General features: G+C 45.3%; 1 long non-coding RNA gene across 2 annotated transcripts in view; it reads right to left on the reverse strand.

The window, feature by feature from the left end:
- Window positions 1-1595: 1595 nt before the first annotated feature.
- The window catches only part of LOC123575764, a 43390-nt gene continuing 24090 nt past the window's right edge, over window positions 1596-20895 (reverse strand). For both annotated transcript variants that reach the window (XR_006700987.1, XR_006700988.1), the window contains exon 4: window positions 1596-4353. This is a non-coding gene — a long non-coding RNA (uncharacterized LOC123575764). The remainder of the gene's footprint in view (window positions 4354-20895) is intronic.

Here is a 20895-nt window from a genome sequence, read left to right on the forward strand (position 1 = left end):
AATTAAAACAAACAAACCAAAAACACCTTTCTGGAGGCATGATATAGAGAAAGTGCACGTATCTTCCACACACGGGTCGATGAGCTTTTATATACAGAATACACCGGTAAAGCTACATCCCAGATCAGGAAACAGCTTATTCCCTGCACCCTAGATGCCTCCCTGGTCATTATTCCCGCCTGTGCCCCACAAGAGTAGCATCTTCTGAGGGCAGGGATTATTACTGGGAACAGTCTGAAGCCTTTACGTGTACTAACTCACTGACTCCTCACCGTGACCGCTGAGATGGTTCTATTACTGACCCACTTACGGGTGGGGACAGCGGGGAGCATGCAGGTTGAGCTACTGGTTGAGATCCCCCCGGCTGGGGATTAGCAGAGCCAGGATTCAACACAGCCTTTTGGCCCCAGAGCCCCACTCCTGAACTGCCATGTTGCCAAAATGTCACGGTGGCTGTAGAAACCATGGGAGTCAAATAAAATTAGATTCTGGAAGAACAGCCACCCACCTCCACAGGGCTCTTTGCCCATAACTTCCATGTGCCCTTTGGTTTACATCTCCCTCCTTGCTGCTCAGAACCTGGTGAGGGGTGTGAGGCTCAGAGCAGGAACCTGGTGAGGGGTGTGAGGCTCAGAGCAGGAACCTGGTGAGGGGTGTGAGGCTCAGAGCAGGGAAGGGGCTGGCCCAAGGGCCACAGCTGGAAGGACAGAGTCAGGTTTGAGCCCACACCAAATCAAGGACCATTCTTGTTCCCTCATTTTCCATGGGGGAACTGAGGCTGGGAGGGGTTAAATGAATTACACTGTCCCTCCCTCCTTCCAGTGGGTTTTGTTCATGGCTGGGGCTAATTTTCCTCAGGGCCCATGCCTGTACTGAATGACCCGAGGCCACTGGATTCTTTTTTCAGACTTCTTGGTGGAAACTAGGACCTTGGCTACGCTTGTGCTGGTGATGGGGGATCACCAGGGATCCAGGCAGGGACTGTAGGAGGAGAGGACAATAAGGAGATGTACACAGCAGAGGCTGAGCAAGGCAGGGAACTCTCTGCATCCAGAACCCACTGGGGCATGACTTATGGGCCCCAAGCTGCAAGGACAGCCCGCAACAGCATTGGCCGTTGGCACAGTGGTATGAAGGTGTCAGTTGGACTGCATTCCATTCTGGAACTCAGAGTCGTCTTCCAAGCTCATGTGGTGGGTGACAGCAGAATACACCTCCTTGTGGTTGTAGAGTCAAGGGCCCCTTGTCTTGCTGGCTGTTATCCAGGGACTGGAAGTCACCTTTAGGTCCTTTGCCACGTAGCCTCTCCATGGCCCTTCCCACAATTCTCTTCATTTCAAGGCCAACAAGAGAAATTTCATGCGTTGAATTTGTTTTGTCAGAGAAGGTTTCCTTCCTGAGGAAAAATTCAATTCTAAGGACTTAATTTTTTTTAAGTTTATTTATTTTGAGAGAGAGAGAGAGAGAGTGGGCAGAGAGAGGGAGACAGAATCCTAAGCGGCTCCACACCATCAGCACAGAGCTCAACACGGGGCTTGAACCCATGAACCGTGATCATGACCTGAGCCGAAATCAAGAGTCAGACACTTAACAGACTGAGACACCCAGATGCTCCAAAGGACTTAATTGATTATGTCAGGCCCATCCAAATAATCCCCCTTCTGATCAACTCAAAGTTGACTGACTAGATACCATAATTATATCTGAAAAATCCCTTTTTCTTATTAACATAATCGTGGAAGGGATATCTCATTATATTTAGAAGTGCCAGTCACACTCAAAGGGAGGGAATTATAGAGAGCATGTACACCGGGGAGTCAGGAATGTAGGGGCCATCTTGGAATTCCGCTTATCACATCAGGTGAGGTTATTGATTTTGTACCAGGGACCTCATCTGAGAACAGCTACTTTAATGCAGCTACCAAATAAATATGAACATTTATGTGACGGTGAACACAGTGAGCACAGAAAAGCAATGATTATATATCTCTAGATGAAGATTTCTAATCAAAATGACAAAGAGTTCAAGTGGAAACCCACTCACTACACTGAACATTTATTGATACTGGATATGTTTCTTTTCATTATGAAAATATATGTAAGCTCAAAAAGAGAGAAGAAGGACAAGAAGTTGAATGTAAGTATGCAGGGGTGAATGGGGGCTAAGACCTTTGGCTACTGTACTCTGAGGTTGTAGCCATATGGGACTGAGTTCAGCTCTCTGGGGCACCATCTTATTTGAGTCCTTAGCAGCATTTGAAACTGTTGACTGCCCTCTCGGGTCCCCGACACATTTCTCTAAGCACAGGTGGTTCCAGTGCTTCCTGGTTTCTCTCCAGCCACTCTTCACCCTTCTTCTCAGTCTCCTTTGCATGCTCTTCTTTTCCCTGCCCTCAGGTTGTTGCTCAAGGCTCGGTCTTGCATCTTCTTTTCTCAAGGGATATGCTTTCCTGGAATACGCCAACAAAATCCATAGCTTCAAAGACCATCCCTGTGTTGAGATTTCTCAGTCTTTATCTCCCTCCAGGTCTCTTTTCCTGAAAAGCAGCCCCGTGTATCCACTCACCTCCAAGACAGCACCACCTATGGATCTTCCAGGCCTTCAGACTCAACATGTTCAAATTTGAACTCATCCCCTTTCCTCTCCCCAGCACCTGCCCCCCCAAAATAAAAATGCTTTTCCTTCCATATTTCTCATCTCAGTAACTGTCACCATCATCCACCAAGATGTTTCAAGCAAACCCGGAATTCTGCCTTGGTCCGTCACTCTTCTCACTTGCCTATCTAAGTCATCGTCACCACCTATCAATTTCACCTCCTGAATGATCCATCCACTTCACTCCATTTCCACAGATACTCCCATAGACCAGATCCTCCCATGATCTTCTTCTGTCTGCATGATGGAAATGATTTCCTAACTAATGTCTTTGCTTCTACTGTTATTTTCTTCCAACCCATGCTCCACTTCTTAGCTAGAGGGATTCTACTAAAATGCAGACCTCCTCATACTACTCTTCTACCAAGGGCCTCATTGGCTTCCCATTGCTCCTTATGGTAAATTCCATACCGTGGCTTCAACATTCTCCATTACCTGACCCCACTCTAGTTCTCCAGTTCTGGTCTTGCCAATCCTCACTGCACCCTCTATAGTACAGCCACACTGAACTTTGGTTCACTCTTCTCATACCCTACCCCATCCTCCCCTTTTTAACTTCTGCTTAATTGTCAGGTTAAGTAATTGGATTGCACATCCTAGCCTCTTGGAGGGTCTTTCCTGACTCCCTCAACAAGGCTAAGGCCCCCCACAGAGTATATCATAGCATCCTGTACTTCCCCATTATATCTGTCATACATTATCGTAGGTGCTGAAAGCTCCTTGAACAAAGACACAGTGCTTGCCATCATCTGGTCCTCCTCTGTGTCCTCAGTGCAGCCATTGAAACGGTGGGTAAACTATGTCCTTCCAGAAGCGGTAAGTGGCTGAACATCCCAAAGGCATTTCCTTGCTAGACCTACCATGAGAGATGTCACAAGTACTGAATTCTCTCAGGAACAGAAACACAGTCACTAGGAATCAAGCAAACAGAGAGGTTTTTCCCTGAATAAAATATGATTTTAATTTGCACAATACGCACATTTATAATAATAATAGCTGCATGAGACATGCAATAATAAGTTCCTAATGCTAACCCGGGGCAAAATATCTAATACAAATTAAATTGGCTCTGTTCCTAGGAATTTTAGTATATTGCATTGTGGATTTTTAGCCAAAATTGTGCAGAGCATAGCTGATTAATATTCTAATTAAAATCAGAATGGAACTATAGGAAATTGTTGGGTTTCCTCAGTAATGAATAAATAAATGCCTTCCTAATAAAAGTAGGCTCCCAATAGACATTAGTATTGACTCAGATGTCTTCTATGGAAACCACATAGCCCGCCTACCTAGAAGGTTGTGAGGCCTTGAAATGCTGCTGTCTCCAGAATCAACCCCATGAATGCCCTCCTGACTCTAGAGGCATGTTCGGCCTTTCGGGGGACTCAAGATGTATGTGCAATCATTTTCTTCTCTTTCATACTTCAACAAGAAGAAACTGTCCCACTCAAAATCTTTAAGGGGCAGTTCATTATACAATGTGATTTTGCCTTTGGCCACAGATGGTTGAAACAGATGTGGATACTTGTACCAAAACGGGTCACTCTGAAAGGCATGCGAACATATGGAGGCGAGCTGGAAATCCAAGTGGTCTTGGGGTCTAGGGAACGCCTTGAGGGCAGCCGTGACCGTTCACTGTGAGCCTCAGCGAGTGAGCAGAGCTCCAAGTCTGCATGGGCTGGCAGGTGCAGCATTCGCTGTAGCAGAAATAGGAAATCACGAGGATCCAGATGGCAGAGTGGAAGAAGAGTACATGGAATGTCTCAGAGTGCTTAAAATAAATCTTCCTTTTCTTATGCTACTTTGAGCCACTTTCTCTCCTTGCTATCCAACAACTCCTAAGAGAAAGGGGAGTAGTGGCACCAGCCACGTGATTTCCGGCCCCGATTCTTAATTTCACTCCTGGTTAAGAGCTGTACCGGTGCCTTGGATGAGGACAGAGAGAAGGCCCTGAGGGAAAATGTGGGGGGGTGTGAAGCTGGGCAGAGCAGGAGGACTGAGATGAAAAACTGGGGGCCAACAGAACTCCAGTAACTAGAAACAGGTAAATCTAACAAGAAAAGGGTCAACGTGGGTGAATATAAAACACACACTTGGACCGGAAAGAAAATCAACCAGACAGCCCGAGATGAGTGGTGGACATGGAGAACAGAAGTCACAGCGACGTAGGACGAAATGACCGAGGGGGGTTGTTGACAAACATGCCTGACATGTCCGTGCTCATGAATTCGAAGCTACTATCTGCATGTATGATGTGCCAGGCACTCTGTTAGGTACTCTACATCACACGTCAACAATTTTACTATGGCCTTCCTAATATCTTTTTTTTTAATGTTTATTTATTTTTTTTTTCAACGTTTATTTATTTTTGGAACAGAGAGAGACAGAGCATGAACGGGGGAGGGGCAGAGAGAGAGGGAGACACAGAATCGGAAACAGGCTCCAGGCTCTGAGCCATCAGCCCAGAGCCCGACGCAGGGCTCGAACTCACGGACCGCGAGATCGTGACCTGGCTGAAGTCGGACGCTTAACCGACTGCGCCACCCAGGCGCCCCTAATGTTTATTTATTTTTGAGAGAGAGAGAGAGAGAGAGAGAGAGAGAGAGAGAGTGCACATACATGAGAGTGGGGGAGGGGCAGAGAGAAAGGGAGACAGAGAATCCCAATCCGCAATGCAGGGCTCAATCCCATGAACAAGGAGATCATGACCTGAGCCGAAATCAAGAGTCGGACATCTAACCAACGGAGCCACCCAGGTGCCCCAGCCTTCCTAATTTCTAATAAACATAGAAGGCCTCATTTTCAGCAGAGCAACTGAGAAAAAAGAAAGAATTTAGAAGAGTCCTAAACTCACCGGGTTCAGTGGTTGCCCCTTTAAACTTTGGTCTCTCTTTCACAGCTATGGTGGTCATCTGGCCCTGCTTTTCTGGGGCTTCCTCTCCATCATTTTAACATACGTATTAGTTTGGAGATCCCAAAATCAGGTCCTGTCATGAAGATTCTTCTTCATTATTTTCTGATTTTTTTTAATGGTTAGTTATTTTTGAGGGAGGGAGAGAGAGAGAGTAAGAGACAGAGTGCGAGTCGGGGAGGGGCAGAGAGAGGCAGACACAGAATGAGCCGGACACAGGGTTTGAACTCAAAAACCGCAAGATCATGACCTGAGCCGAAGTCAAATGCTTAACTGACTGAGTCACCCAGGCACCCCGTGACACAAAGATTCTAACACAAATGGTTGATTCCGGAGGTGATCTGGGGAACACCAGCAGAGTGGGAAAATGAGGCAAGGAAGGGAAGGCAGCCAACTTGTTATCCAAGTTCCTGCTGGGACAGCTACAGCTTGGGTTTTTAGAGGGACCTCCAGGAGTTAGTGTTGGACACAAACATCCGAGTTGTCTTTCCTAAGGCATGAGAATCTGGGGTGTTTATCCACCACCTACTAACAATGATTGGTTGAGTTCTGCTTCTGGGACACCGATCTTCTGGCTTGCCTTGCCACAGGCTGTGTGCTCCCAGGGCCATATAAAAATCTGTTGGGCAGAGATTTACAGATGTCACAGCAGCAGCCTTTGTCTTACAGAGGTAAATTCTGAGGGGACAGGATGGGACACTGATAACTATAAAACTCGAGTTTTCTTTGGGATTCATTATCCTTCTCCATGACTGTGCTTTTTAACTTGGTGTATGGAGCAAAAGATAGGCTGATTCTTTTATAGCAAGCAGAAGATGGCATAATCAGGAACCCATGAGAAAGGAAGAGTGTGTTATAGAAGATTCTTGCTGTCATGTTTCAGAAGAAACCTGTCTGGCAGAATCCTAAAGGGGACCTATTCAACAGCCCGCACAAGCGTCCCAGGGTCTGAGTATCTAAAAACCCCCATTCCAGTGCCATATCCTAAGCAGTCTGTTTATTTTCGAAGGTGGCCCAACGAGTCAACTGGGCCCTAAGACACTGATTAAATTGGCTGAAAGCTGACGCTTCCTGTTTCTTCATAAAGTCCTTGACGTTGCTCTCTTTTGCACTTGAAATTGGATATATGTTAATTTTTTTAAAAAAAGGGAGAGGAGGAGGTCGTTTTTACCTGAGCTGGCGGAAAAGAAAAATTTGACTAGCGCGAAATACATGTAAATATTACATGAAAATCTTCCTAGTGTGTAGATATCTTATTAAGATTTTTATTGTAATTCCAATATTGTTAACATATAGTGTTACATTAGTTTTAGGTGTACAATATAGTGACTCAACAATTCTGTACATTACTCAATGCTCATCGTAAGTGGTCTTTAATCCCCATCACATTATTTCACCCATTCTCCTCCCTCACCTCCTCTCGAGTAACCACCAGTTTGTTTTCTATAGTTAAGAGTTTCTCTTTTTTTTTCTTTGTTTGTTTTGTTTCTCAAATTCCACATATGAGTGAACTTACACAGTATTTGTCTTTCTCTGACTGGCTTATTTCACTTAGCATCATACCCTCTATCTTCTTCCATGTTGTTACAAATGGCAAAATTTCATTCGTTTTTATGGTTGAATAATATTCCTGTGTGTGCGTGTGTGTGTGTGTGTGTGATTCTTAGCATTCTTGTATTCTTTGGGTAAATGCACAGTAGTGCAATTGCTGGATCATAGGGGTGGTTCTATTTTTAACTTTCTGAGGAACCCCCATACTGTTTCCCACAATGGCTGCACCAGTTTGCATTCCCACCAACAGTGCCGGAGGCTTCCTTTTCCTCCACGTCCTCGCCAACACTTGTTGTTTCCTCTCTTTTTGATTTCAGCCATTCTGATGGGTATGAGGTGATATCTCATTGTAGTCTCGATTTGCATGTCCCCCTAGTGGGTAGACTTTTAAATCAGTCGGGGGCATTAAAGATGAGGTAGCAGTCTGGTTTTTTGGAATAATTGTCTTCATGCCAAAAGAAATGCTCCACCAAAGCTTTTTTTTTTTAATACGAAAGGAAAAATTCTTAGAAAAAGTCTCTTCCCCTGAAAATATTGCCGTTCCTCTTTTCCTTCATTCCTATTTCTGACATCAGCCCATCTAGCAGCTTCCTTTCACCGTGAGTCAGCTCATAAGCATAGGCCTCTTTCACGACAACTATCCAGAGTGAGAAGCAATGTGACAGCTCTCAATCTCGTCCTATCTAAATCTGAAACACCAATTCTTGCTTTACACACTTTTTCATGGATGCTATTCCAGCACTCCATAAATGACTAACTCATTTTGTAGTTATCTACATATCTTTTCCTAGTCTACATCATCGTACTACACTTAATAGCCCCCAAGGAAGACTCTTAACTGTCTTATCCATCTAGAACAGTGGCACATGCCACCAGCATGGCTGCCATGTGGCACAGCTCCAGAGGGCACCATTTATGTAGAATACTGCAGAAAGCCTGGAATTGTGAACTTATTGGTGCTGGTCAGCATCAACCCAAGATTACTGCTCAACGGTGACCATGGCAATGAAGTCACTTCTCCATAGCAATTATGACAAATCCACTTATGACAAAGAAAGAATATGGTTTTGCAGGTGAGATAAAACCTAAATAGAAGATGGAAATTCAGAGTTCAACTAGTGCAGCCCTTTCATTTGACCCCACACTGTCCCACATCCAAATGGCTAACCCAGCTTGGAAATATTGAGCTGGTTTCAGAATATTCTACACTATGTCCTCTGCCACATCACCCTTCATCCCTCACACCCCTACCTTCTCCTCCACTTCTCTCCCCTACCACACACCTTACCATTACTCACAGAGAAATCTGCATCAAAGGTATCAGACTCAAATGGCTGACAGGCTAGGCAGAGGATATAAATTCATAAAATGGACCAAATGGGGATTGTGGCGACCAGGAAGGGTTCTCCCCACCTGAGAGAGGAGCCACTACTCAGCCAATAGCACTATACAAGTGATGTTCTTCAGGAGAAACCCAAAGTCTAGATTATAGGAAATTTCCTGGATTTTAAATGTAGTAAATTAACTTCGATTATTTGTAAGCACCATATACCAAGCAAGTCAGATCTGGCCCAGAGTTTTCAGTATCTGCCTCTGATGATGGAGCCCATGAAGGAATCAACATCTCTTCACCACTCACAGCTAGGTGATCTGTTATGCATCAGTGTCTCTGAGCCTTGGTTTCCTCATCCATAAAAATGAGAGATTGACTCCCTCACAGGATTTTGTAAGAACTAAGCTTATATAAGAGGTAACGAACATAGCACATGTGGCTGGCACAGTCAATGCTCAATAAAAGATGGCTGCTCACTTCGCTTTGCAGCAGAGACCTCTCTGCATGTGGGTATTGGTAGAATTCACCACAGCTTTCCACCTGTTCCTTTCTCTGCTATTAAGGAAAAATGCCCACTACTGAAGGCATTGGGGAGTGGGGTGGTCTTCAATTAGTCATCTTCACCCCAAAACAGAGTTTTTACAAATCAACAAATTTGGTTTTGCGTGCTTTCTAGCCTAAGAACAGTAAGAACAAACCAGTGATAAAAATAAAAGAATATAAGCTAACACATTGCATTTAAAGAGAAAACATAATCGTTATAAAGGTAGGGTGTTCACTTCAGGGCATATTTGCTGAAGGTCACACCATATCATGTGTGCTTGGATCCAATTTTCCAGGTCCTGCTGGGTGGCCAAGGGCAGAAGTCAGTTGGCAGCTAAGAACACAGTAATGTCTTCTCTCAAAACGTGAGTGGGTCACTGCCTTTAAAAGAACTGAGCTGGGTTGCATTTAACTGTTGACAACGTAATAGCAGGAAGTGGGGCTAAGGCTTAGGGTCAGGGCAGAGGCCACTGGAACTGGGTAAGTCCCTGGAGCACCAGGCTGGTCCACTCCCTTTCTGTCTCCCTCCTCACAGTGATGAAGGATGTCTGAGGGCAGTAAGATGTTTGAGCTCAGACTCAATGCCTGAATTACTAGTTGGACTTCCTGTGTTTCACTCCTATTCCTATTTGGTGATGATTTTCTTTTTTTTTTTAAGTTTTTTTATTTATTTTGAGAGAAAGAAGCGGGAGAAGCAGAGAGAGAGGGAGAGAGCGAGAATTCCAAGCAGGCTCTGCGCTGTCGGTGCAGAGCCCAACGTGGGGCTCAAACTCAAGAATTGTGAGATCATGACCTGAGCTGAAATCAAGATCCAGACGCTCAACTGACTGAGCCACCCAGACAGCCTTTTGGTGATGATTTTCATACCTGGATCATAATAGGTAGAAAATATGCAAAACTATTTTGCAAATATGCAAAAAAATATGCAAAAATACAAAATATGCATTTCCTCAAGGCAGCACAGATTCTGGAGCAAAGTTGCTACAGAGTCAGACAAGCATGACATCTCAATTCCTGCCAGGCTAAAAGATCCTCTAATTTAAAATCAATTAAGTAACACAGAGAGTTGGTGATCATATATACCCAACAGCCCCTTGCACTAGGCCTTCACACAATAAATACTGGTTATTGAATAAAATCAACTCATGGCAGAGTAAATAATAACCCATGAAGTACACTCAACAGAATGAAGGCTGATACTCTCCAAATGCATGGGTTTACTCCTTCATTTTATTTCTTATTAACAGTATTTCTCCATTGGCATATTCATTCATTCATTCATTCATTCATTCATTCATTCAATAAATATTTATTGAGCACCTCCTATGCTTCAAGCACACTTAAAAGTTAAATTCTGAGGACAAAAAGATGATCTTCAATTAGAACCTAAGGTTATGTCTACTCTATGAAAAACCACATGGCCCTTAGAACCATAATTGCACCAGATCACCCATTGTGGATACCAATCTACAAGGCCCATGTGTCTAAGTCAACATATGTGTTAAAAACTGTTTTGCCCTTAAGCTTCCTCTGTGCTGCACTAACAGCATGTATTTCACTTGGTTTGGCCAAATTGAAAAGCAGCTTAAAAGAGGAAGGGGATATTTGCTTATGAATTTATCATTCTTTTGGATTAAAAGTTTATTTCATGTTTGAGCTGATGACTCTCAAACCAAAAGCCTTCAGTTGAAATATACGAAGACTGTCCTAGATCAGTCTGTTATCAAAGAGCTGATCAGAGGGGTAGATGTGACAAGAACTAGGAACTTTCTGGTGGCCTATAAACATCATTTAACTACAATTTGCATGAAGAGAATTGTAAGAGCTGGTAATTGAAAGAGCAAACCAGGCTTGCAGCTCATCGAGATCCTTGAACACATACTGATTACTGTGTGCCATCTACTGTGCTCAATGTTTTAACGAATCTTCTAGAATCCTCACAACAATTCTGTTTTTATCTTTTCCATTTTAGAGCAGAGGAAACTCGGGTCTTTTCGAGGACTTAAACACCTGCCCGAGGTTACAAAGTTAAGAAAAGAGGGAGCCAGGAATCCAACACAAATAATGAGTCCAGAGCCCCCAGCTCTGAACCACACAATTTCTGCAGCTCTGTCATATACATCACTTGTGTGTCACCACCAACCTGTGGCAGCCAGACAGCCTCTATTCTCCATTTGACAGATGGCAGACTATAGCTCAAAACCCACAGCTCTGATGGGTTACAAGAGAACAGAGCACAGGTACACCACCTATGGCTGGCAGAGACTCGAGGAATTTGCAAGGACCGTAGCTCCTACACTGGCATGTTCTAAGATACTACACCAAGACCGGGGTCTGGTCACGCTCTCTCAGCTCAAATGAATGCTTTGGCTGATGGCAGGAGACTTGAGAAATGAAAGCCCAGTGCCAGCCTGAATGTGACCTATACCCTCCCAGAAACCAGATTCAAAAGAAAGGAACAAATATCCACGCACATTGTAAATACATTTACCTCTTGACTCGATGATCTCCCTTCTAGAAATGTGTTCTACTGATATTCCTGCACTCGTGAAAAGATTATTCTTTGCCACACCATCTGTAACAAGAGTGGAAACAACTCAAGCATCCATCAAGAGGGAACTGGTTAAATTAATTATGGTAAAGCCTTTTGATGGAATACTACATAGTTGTGAAAAAGAGTGAAGTTTTCCATGTACTGATACAGAAAGGGGTCTAAGATTTATTGTTAAATAATATAAAATTCAGAAAAGCATTTTAGTATGCTATTTTTTGTGTAAGAAATGATGTACATATACAATCATACATTTATATATTTATATATTCAATAAATTTGTTTAGATACATTTAAATGAACTCTAAAAGAACACACAAGAAGCTAATAAAGATGGCAATCCCTTTGCATGTTACGGGAGGACAGTAATAGTGTGGATGGGGCAGAGGTGAGAGTGAGTTCTATGTATCTTTTCATAACATTTGCTTCTTAAATTGTGCAAAAAGGATGACCAGGGGCATCTAAGTGACTCAGCTGGTTAAGCATCCAGCTCTTGATTTCAGCTCAGGTCATGATCTCACAGCTCATGAGATCGAGCTCCGCATAGGGCTCATGATAACACTGTGGAGACTGCTTGGGATATTCTCTCTCTCTCTCTCTCTCTCTCTCTCTCTCTCTCCTGCCCGTCCCCCACTCGTACTCTTTCTCTCTCAAAATAAATAAATAAACTTTAAAAAGTTTTAACAATAAAAAAAGTACGACCATCTTGAGCCCAACTAAAGATCATTTGCACCTCTATGGAGACTAGGCTGCTGAGTCTGGGCATGAACAAGTGTGTGTTGTAATATGTATACACAGACTTGGGAACGTCTTCTCTACCCTGCCACTCCATGGGCTCATACTTGGAGTACTCTGTATCATTCAGTGTAGACCAAGCTGCTGTGAGAAATGGATCCAAACATATAATGGTCTGACACGGTAAAAGTTGACTCCTTGCTCACGTACCTGGGAAGGGGTTCGAGTCGGCAGGCGACTTCCCCTCCGCCAGGAACTTTCCATCTAGTGTCCACCCCTCTCATTCTCTAGGGCCTCGATATCACATATATCCAGCTGGCAGAAGGGGAACAGGTGCAGGAGGCCACATATGCTCATATGCTCCTTTTATTAAAAGCCTTGGCCCAAAACTGACACACCGCACTTCCTCGCACATTCCATTGGTGAGAACAACTCACGTGACTACAGCCAAATACAAGGCAGGCTAGGAACGCAGTCGCTAGCTGGGCAACCTCTTTCCATCTCACCATTTGCCGTGGAAGGGGAGAGTAGACAGTCACCCAACTCTGACACCACCTCTATCCCCATTACTGAAGGAATTCTGGAAGGATTACTAGGGATCATTCATCTAGCAAACCCTTCCAAGGAACCCGTGTGTCAGTCCCTGCTGATATAAAGAATACTGTGATGTGGTTTGTGGTTTGTGGAGGCGAAGAAGCTTAGCTCCCATTGGAATGATGAAAAGGGGGCCACAGGAACCAGTTGAAGACCTCAGTTACCCTGAGCCCCCACATGGCCCAGCACAGGGATCAGAATCACTATCTTTTCCCAATACCCATCACTGATTCTCTCATCAACGTTTCCTTGTTCCCTTGTACACTTTCTCTGTTCAGTTATCATCTATGGCAAGAGGACCTTTCAATGACCAATAGTGCGTTCTCTTCTTGACCCACCTGACTCCAATTCTAGCATTCATTTCCACGGGCACGGCTTCTTTATTTATTCCCCGGGAGATCACCCTCCTAACCCTGTCTGCCCAGGGCCTTCACACGTGCTTATGCTTGTGTGCCCATATGTGCACACACTGAGGCTGTGACGTAGCCCCAAAGGAAGCACAAGAAGAATAGTGCAAGGCCCAAACCTTCCCCCAGCCTTGTAGGAAGAAAGAGAGAGACACGTGGACAAGTATCCAAGGGGCAACAATTAGGGATCGATTTTGAGCTGAAATACCTCTGCCAAGAGCCTAAAGCAACACCGACGTGATCTCGTCCACAGGATACAGCAGGTGAAAGCAACAGATGCGGATGCTGAAAGCTGCCGCGTTAAACTAGAGCACACAAAGGCAAAATTCATCCGGACCATGTAACTCCAGGAATTACTTTTTGACCACCAAGGGCCTGTTTTAATTATTCATATACATCACGTGGGCTTGCGCTTGCAAAGATTTTTCCTCCTAGAGAAATTACATTTATTAGATAGCAAGGTCTCATTTCCCCTGTGTCTTCTTAAGCAAAGACACGTGCCACTACCATGCAGGGTTTCTGATCATTCATTTGTTCACTCGACAAACATTTACCGAACCTCTACCATGTGCCAAGTGCTGGGGACACAGTGGAGAATGCAGCAGACAAGGTCCCTGCCCCCCCACCCGTTCTCTCTGCAGATCATCAAAAGATTATAAATACATAAGTATAAATTAGAAAGGAGAATAAAGGAAGCCGTGAGAGAGCATGAGGTGAGATTTGCATCAGAAGGAGCTTCAAAAAAACGGCATCTCTGCCTTAAGGACCATCCCAGTGGGGGCCAGGTTCTCAAGAGGTGTGACCACCCAAACTTCAGGAATTCCCCCTAAAAGAGATGAAAACACTCAACTTAAAAAGGAAGCTGATAAAGTCTTCCGGTCTTCTCTGTGCCAGAGACAGGGCTGGGCCATTTCTCAGCACTGTTTCTTCTCCCGCCCTGCCCGGGGCTCCCCTTCCCAGGTGGGTGACCTGTTCTTCAACTTTCACGGATTAAGAACCAAGGTTCCAAAAGTTTCAGTAGACCGATTGCACCTTCTGCTTAGTAAAAGGCACACCAGAGAGTCAAACCTGGATCCAAAGCCCCAACGAGCCAGTACCAGAAGGTAGCGATGCTTAGGGGGGACCCTGTTTCAGCACTGGAAGGAAAGTCACCGAGAGGCAGCACCTGCACCTGCTGTGAAGGATGGATGGATGCACCCAGGTGACACTCAGGTGCTTATTCCCCCACAGATAGCAAGTCAGAGACCACAACCACACAGGCCCCGTCATCTCTTGGACCACCACATCTGCTGCCCGGGGCCTTGCAAACAGGTGGCCCATGGGAGCAGCCCAGCCAATGAGAGAGTTGTCCTTCTGTACAGACTTCTATAAATGAAATCTGGGCTTTCACAGATTCTGACCTCTCATGCTGAGTCCTTTGCAGGTCCCATCATCATTCCTGGCAGGACTCCCAACCTCCCATAAAAAGGAATGTGTGACCTATTTTAAAATTCCTCCAGGGAAAGAGTCAGCATGTTGCCTTGGCAACCGATGGAACCCTTCTAGGAGTCCTGCTTGGTTCTTCCTTTAGTCTAATGTACTTCCGCCCCAGTGCAATTCAAAGCCTGTGCTGGCCTCCTAGGGGTGCAAGAGAAGACAGAAGTGATTCCCTGTGACCATACCCTCCCACTGTCCCTTGCCCCGTGAGAGTTTCGGGGACAGAGAAAGGGAAGCAGAAGAGGAAGCAATATGGAAAGAGAGGACAGGAGGACAACAGAAGGACCCTCTACCCAGACGCGGAGGCTTGGCTTGAAAGGCCTGGGCAGTCTCTAGTCCCAAAAATGTGAACCAGTTCTGTCACAGCGTTGCTGACATATCCCTCTGCCTTCTCCTCCACTGACCACTCTAACTTCCTGACCCAGCACTTTAAGAAGCCTGCCTCTCTACCAGCCTCACGGCCCTCCATGAGCCCCCACACCTCTGACCGACCAGATCCCCCATCAGGGCTTGCCCTTGGACCTTTAGCTTTGCCCATACATGCATCCTGTCACCCCTGCTCTACACCAAAGTTCCTGGGCTGATGTTTCATTTCAGCCACCACATCGGTGTGCTGCAATACTCATTTCTACTGACTCCAGAGAGAGTCACAGACTTCTGTCCCTCTCACCGTGCTGTGGAGCACGTGCCAACTTTCCCACCAACCCCTCTCCCTGTGGATGAGAAACACCTGCACCCGCAGGCACCTAGACCTTGATGGGACCGCCACAGAGCAAAGTCCTTCTGCCCTGGCCCTGGCCTGAAGGTGGGAGGCAGAGTTTTAAAAAAAAGGAGTTTGGGATTAACCTGCCTTCCAGGACTATTTTGGCTACAAAAAGTCCAAGTCAAATCAGCCTAAACAAAACCAAAGGAGAAAAGAACCTATGGACTGATTTCACTGAAAACCAGACTGGGTCCGGTAGCTCCAACAATTTGATCTCCCTCCCTTGCCTTTATTCTATTTTGACTTCACGCTCAGCAGGTTTTTGCCCACATGGTGACAAAGATGGCCACCAGCAGAACCAGGCATCTGCCCTTCCAGAATTACAATTCCAGCAGGAAAAAATGTCACCTTTCCCAGAGTTCCAACCAAGTCCCAAAGCTGAGCCTCCTGGGTCGTGTGTCCAGCCCTAAATCGTTCCCCCTGGCAGGGCCCGAGTCGTGCGTCTGCTCCCTGGCGCTGGGGGAGTCGCCCCCACAAACCCTGCGACCTTGAATAGGGGAGAGGCGATACCCCAGTGCAAAATCAAAGTGCCGTTAGCAGAAGACATGGAGGCTGGACTGACCACACAACAGATGTCCCCCACCATCTGCGGCCTCGTCTCTTCCTTTCTCTTATTCGGAATAGTGAGACGTGGAGTTAGAAGTGTCTCCCCCTTGAGAAACATCTTTAGCTCTGAAGGATTGGGCAGGGCCTGAGAAGAACCCAGTTGGGGGGAAGAAAAGTGAGTCGCCTAAAATTGGCTCTGACCCTAAGTTTACAGAGACAGGAGTGAATGGGGGTCGTATTTATTCGTTTTCTCATTGAAATCCCCAGCTCTGTTCCACCTTCAGGCCTTTCTCATTGGCTGTTCATTGCCAGTGGGACTTTGCAGCCCTCAGAACAGTTTCCTTAATTATATGTCTGTGTTTAAAAAAAATAAATAGTGGCGCTTATCACTCTGCCTGCACATGGGGACCTGGATGAGCCCACTGACGCAAAGCAGTTTCTAAGCAACTTGTGGAGTTGGTGCCTAATGCAACAGCCACGAGATTTGGAGGAAAAATAAAATAAAGCCCGTGGACTCTCAGTGTGGAGCCAATTGTGATTGGTTCATAAAGGCTGCACGGGGTCCTTCGGGAGGTTAATTCCATCTCAGGCTGACAGAAAGGGGCTTGTTTCTGGAGAGTCGGGATCTCTCTGGTGTGGGATGCTTGATAAGTGGGCTTCTGGAGGATTCCAACAAGTGCTCTGTCCCAGGGAGACCCGATGCTGATGATGTGTGATAACAGATCGCTGACGTTCAGAACTGAGAGAGGCTCTGAGCCACTCGAGCAAGTCCAAGGAAGAAGGTTGGAGGGGGAGAGGGCAGGGCCAGGCTTCCTTGTGTCCCCCACCCCAGCCCTTGGCCCTCAGCCCTCAGCCCAGTGTGGCGCTACTGGTCAGAGGGCGGGGGTGGGGGGGGGGGGAGTGACGTTCTGACTGAGGAGGAGAGACTCAAAGCCACAGGACCGACATTACTGCGCACAGAGAGAGTGAACCACAGCCAGCAAACTGGCGTCATGAATAAATGATACCAGCATTTGTATCTGGCTGCAATGCTCACACCTGTATGACCCTCGGAGAAGCATTTAAGCTCTCTTTGCCAAAGGTTTCTGGTTTTTAAAGTGGAAATGATAACAGGATCGTCATAAAGATGAAGTGATTTGTGGAACACACAGCATTTTTCTCTGCCATAAAGGGTCATACCGGGCCTCCGTGGCCACTGCACTAAGATTCTGGAGAGTCTACTGGTCATTTCCATAATGGACTATATCCGTTAACTTTTTTTTTTAAAGATTTTATTTTTTCATAGGCCGTTTTAGGTTCACAGTAAAACTGAGAGGGAGGTACAGGGTCCCCACACACAGCCTGCCCCCACACAACCTACGCTGACGCATCATAACCACCCAAAGCCCTGGTCTTACTTTAGGGTTCACTCTTGGTGGTGTACATTCTGTGGGTTTTATGTGGCAACTTTTGCCATGTGACGAATCCCCCAAAACTTAGTGACTTAAAACAACAACGTATTTAGCTCCTGAGTCTGTGGGTTGACAATTTGAGCCGGGCTCAGATGGCTGGTTCTTCGGACCTCAACTCACTCATGCCTCCGCAGTCAGCTGCCAGGCCATCTGGGAACCGACTGATCTAGGACGGCCTCAGCCAAGATGACCTATCTCTACTCAACGTGGCCTCCATCCTCTATCTTGCTAGTCTGAATATGTCACGGGATGGCTGGTTATGCTCTGGGCAGGCACAATGTCCCTTCTACCACATTCTCTAGGTCAGATTAAGCTACACGACCCTCTCAGACTCAGAGAGTCCGGAAACAGACTACATCTTCCTGAGAGGAGCTGCAAGGTCACATTGTAAAGGGACATAACTACAGGGAAGGGAATAATCGTGGCCCTGTTTGCCATCCACCATAGCTCTGTTCAGAGACCTTTTTTTAAAAAAAAGTTTTTAATGTTTATTTATTTTTGAGAGAGACAGAGACAGAGCTTGAGTGGGGGAGGGGCAGAGAGAGAGGGAGACACAGAATCCAAATTAGGCTCCAGGCTCTGAGCTGTCAGCACAGAGCCCCACGCAGGGCTCGAAGCCACGAACCACGAGATCATGACCCTGAGCCCAAGTCGGACGCCCAACCGACTGAGCCACCCAGGCGCCCCTGTTCAGAAACCTTTGAGGGAAAAAACATTGGTTTGCATCCATCTCTAGACCTTCTTGGGAATAGTTCTTAGTCAAGTTGCTGACCAAGGACACCCTTCCACTAGAAAAGGCCGTGGAACTGCCCCCACAATCCCTGATACCCAAATCCAGTATCTATCTATATACAGCTAAATCATAGGTGTGAATATAAACCAAGGGGAACTTAGGGATGACAAATAAGGTATAATTTATAGATAAATTTGCTAACAATAAAAATCACTGACTCTCAGAAGAGAATTGGCCTTAGAAGTAATTTGATTTACCAGTTTTTCAACTTGTGTGACATGGAACCATGGAGGTTTCAAGAAGGTGAGTCATGGGCTCACTGAAGAGAAAATCAGATACCAAACAGCAATGCAGAGAAGAACTCTGGGCCCCTCACCCCTACTTCAACCAAGGTGTCCACAACTTTTTATAACAAGTCATTAGACACTTTATTGCAAAGATTCTTCTACTCCCTGTACAAATGTTCTAGGATTTCCCTGTGGTTACTTGGCTTCATTTGATTTTTACTACCCAACAATTAGTTCAGGGAACTAATATATGTTGAGGGCCTACAACACATAAATCACTGTGTTGGGTCCTTCAGTATTGAGTCTGATTCTCTCTTCCATGTGGGTCTTAGGGTCTTTCAAATGTCTTCTTCAAGTCTGCCTTTATTCCGGGCAGCCACTAGTCAATTCGCCTCTTGTGTTCCAGCAAATTCTCAGTTTCTATCACTGCCCCCAGTTCAAGAGTTCCTTCCGTTTGTAGGAAACATCAACTTGGTTTTTAAATCCAAACGCCACCAGCTCTATTCTGTTTCCATCAGCTCCAGCCCACCCAGGTGTCCAAGAGCAATCCCAGTATAAGTGGCAGGAAATCGTCAGTAAATCCCCCATACTCCCACTTTCCACCTACAGCCAAGACCCTTCATTGCTAACACCTGCCCCAGGCCAAACTGGTATTAACAACACATATCTAGCCAGGAATCAGGGCCATTTCTCCTCAAGCCTGGTCCTCTTTGACTCACATGGCATCATCTCATTTCTGAAAATCCATTGCTAGATGATAAATAATAAAAATATTAGTAAGAAATGACTGAAATCTTTATCCTGAAACAAAAATCCCACAATGCAACATGAGGACAGTTGCTGTGAGAGAAATTTGCACCATCTGACCGTAACTAAAATTTTATTCTTGGCCTTGCCATCAATTTAGCAAGAAGCATTAAGTGAGTCACTTTATCTCACTGGTCTGCTGGCCTCACCTCATCTCCCTGGTCTGCTCCCCATGTCTTATGGAAGAGGGCCACCAGCTGCCTCCAACTTCTCTAGATTTCCAGCTCCCAGGCCAAAGAGCCAGAAGTGCTGGTGAACCAGGATGCTAAGGGTTAATAGGAATGTCCCCGTCTCAAGAGAGTGCTGGGACTAACTGACTAATTCTAAGATGACTGACTGACATTCCTTATCTGTTGAGACTCCATGAAGGTCAGAAATTAGTACTCAGCCCTGATTAGCAAGTGATGGGGTAACACGTCTAGCTGGTCAATCCAGTGGGAATTTCCTACGTGCATAAATATCTACCTCCTAAATGATGTGACCGCTAGGGAAAACAGTATGGAAGTTCCTCAAAAAATGGAATTAGAACTACTATATGATCAACGATCTCACTTCTGTGTATTTATCCAAGAGAATTGAAACCCAGATCTTGAGAAGATATTTGCACTCCTATATTCACTGCAGCATCATTTACAATAGCCAAGAGGTGGAAACAACCTAAATGTCCATCAGTGGATGAATAGACAAGAAAAATGTGGTGTATACATACATTGGAATATTACTCATCCATAAACAAGAAGGAAATCTCGTCACATGCTACAACATGGATGAACCTCAAAGACGTTATGCGAAGTGAATTAATCCAGTTACAAAAGGACATGTACTGCATGTTTCCAATTATATGATGTATCTAAAGTAGTCGAAGTCGTAGAAACAGAGAGTAGAACGGTGGCTGCCAGGGCCAAGGAGATGCAAATCAGAGGGCTGTTCAATGGACACAGAGTTCCAGTTATGCAAGACAAAAAAGTTTTAGAGCCCTTCTGTACAACATTGTACCAAGAGTTAACAATAGTGGTCTGTATACTTCAAATTTTGTGAAGAGCGTATACTTCATGTTATATGTTTTCTACTGCAATAAAAAAGGATAATAACAATAACCATTTCCTACCTTCCCATGTTTGGGTGTTAGAGATATTTCATGTGAAAATGGTTTGGAAGCAGGCCAAGTACTATGCAAATGTAATGGGTTATTACTTTGAATTTTTTTTTTTCAACGTTTATTTATTTTTGGGACAGAGAGAGACAGAGCATGAACGGAGGAGGGGCAGAGAGAGAGGGAGACACAGAATCGGAAACAGGCTCCAGGCTCTGAGCCATCAGCCCAGAGCCCAACGCGGGGCTCGAACTCACGGACCGCGAGATCGTGACCTGGCTGAAGTCGGACGCTTAACCGACTGCGCCACCCAGGCGCCCCTACTTTGATTATTACAGTACCTCACCCATTTTTTTTTTCCTGTTTCAGAATGCAAGATTATCCTATAATTAAATCTAAATCAGAAGAAGAGGCTACACTTTACACCAAATCCTCCAGTAGTTTTCTGGTGCCATAGA

Source organism: Leopardus geoffroyi, chromosome C2 (genome assembly GCF_018350155.1).
Source record: "Leopardus geoffroyi isolate Oge1 chromosome C2, O.geoffroyi_Oge1_pat1.0, whole genome shotgun sequence".
NCBI lineage: Eukaryota > Metazoa > Chordata > Mammalia > Carnivora > Felidae > Leopardus > Leopardus geoffroyi.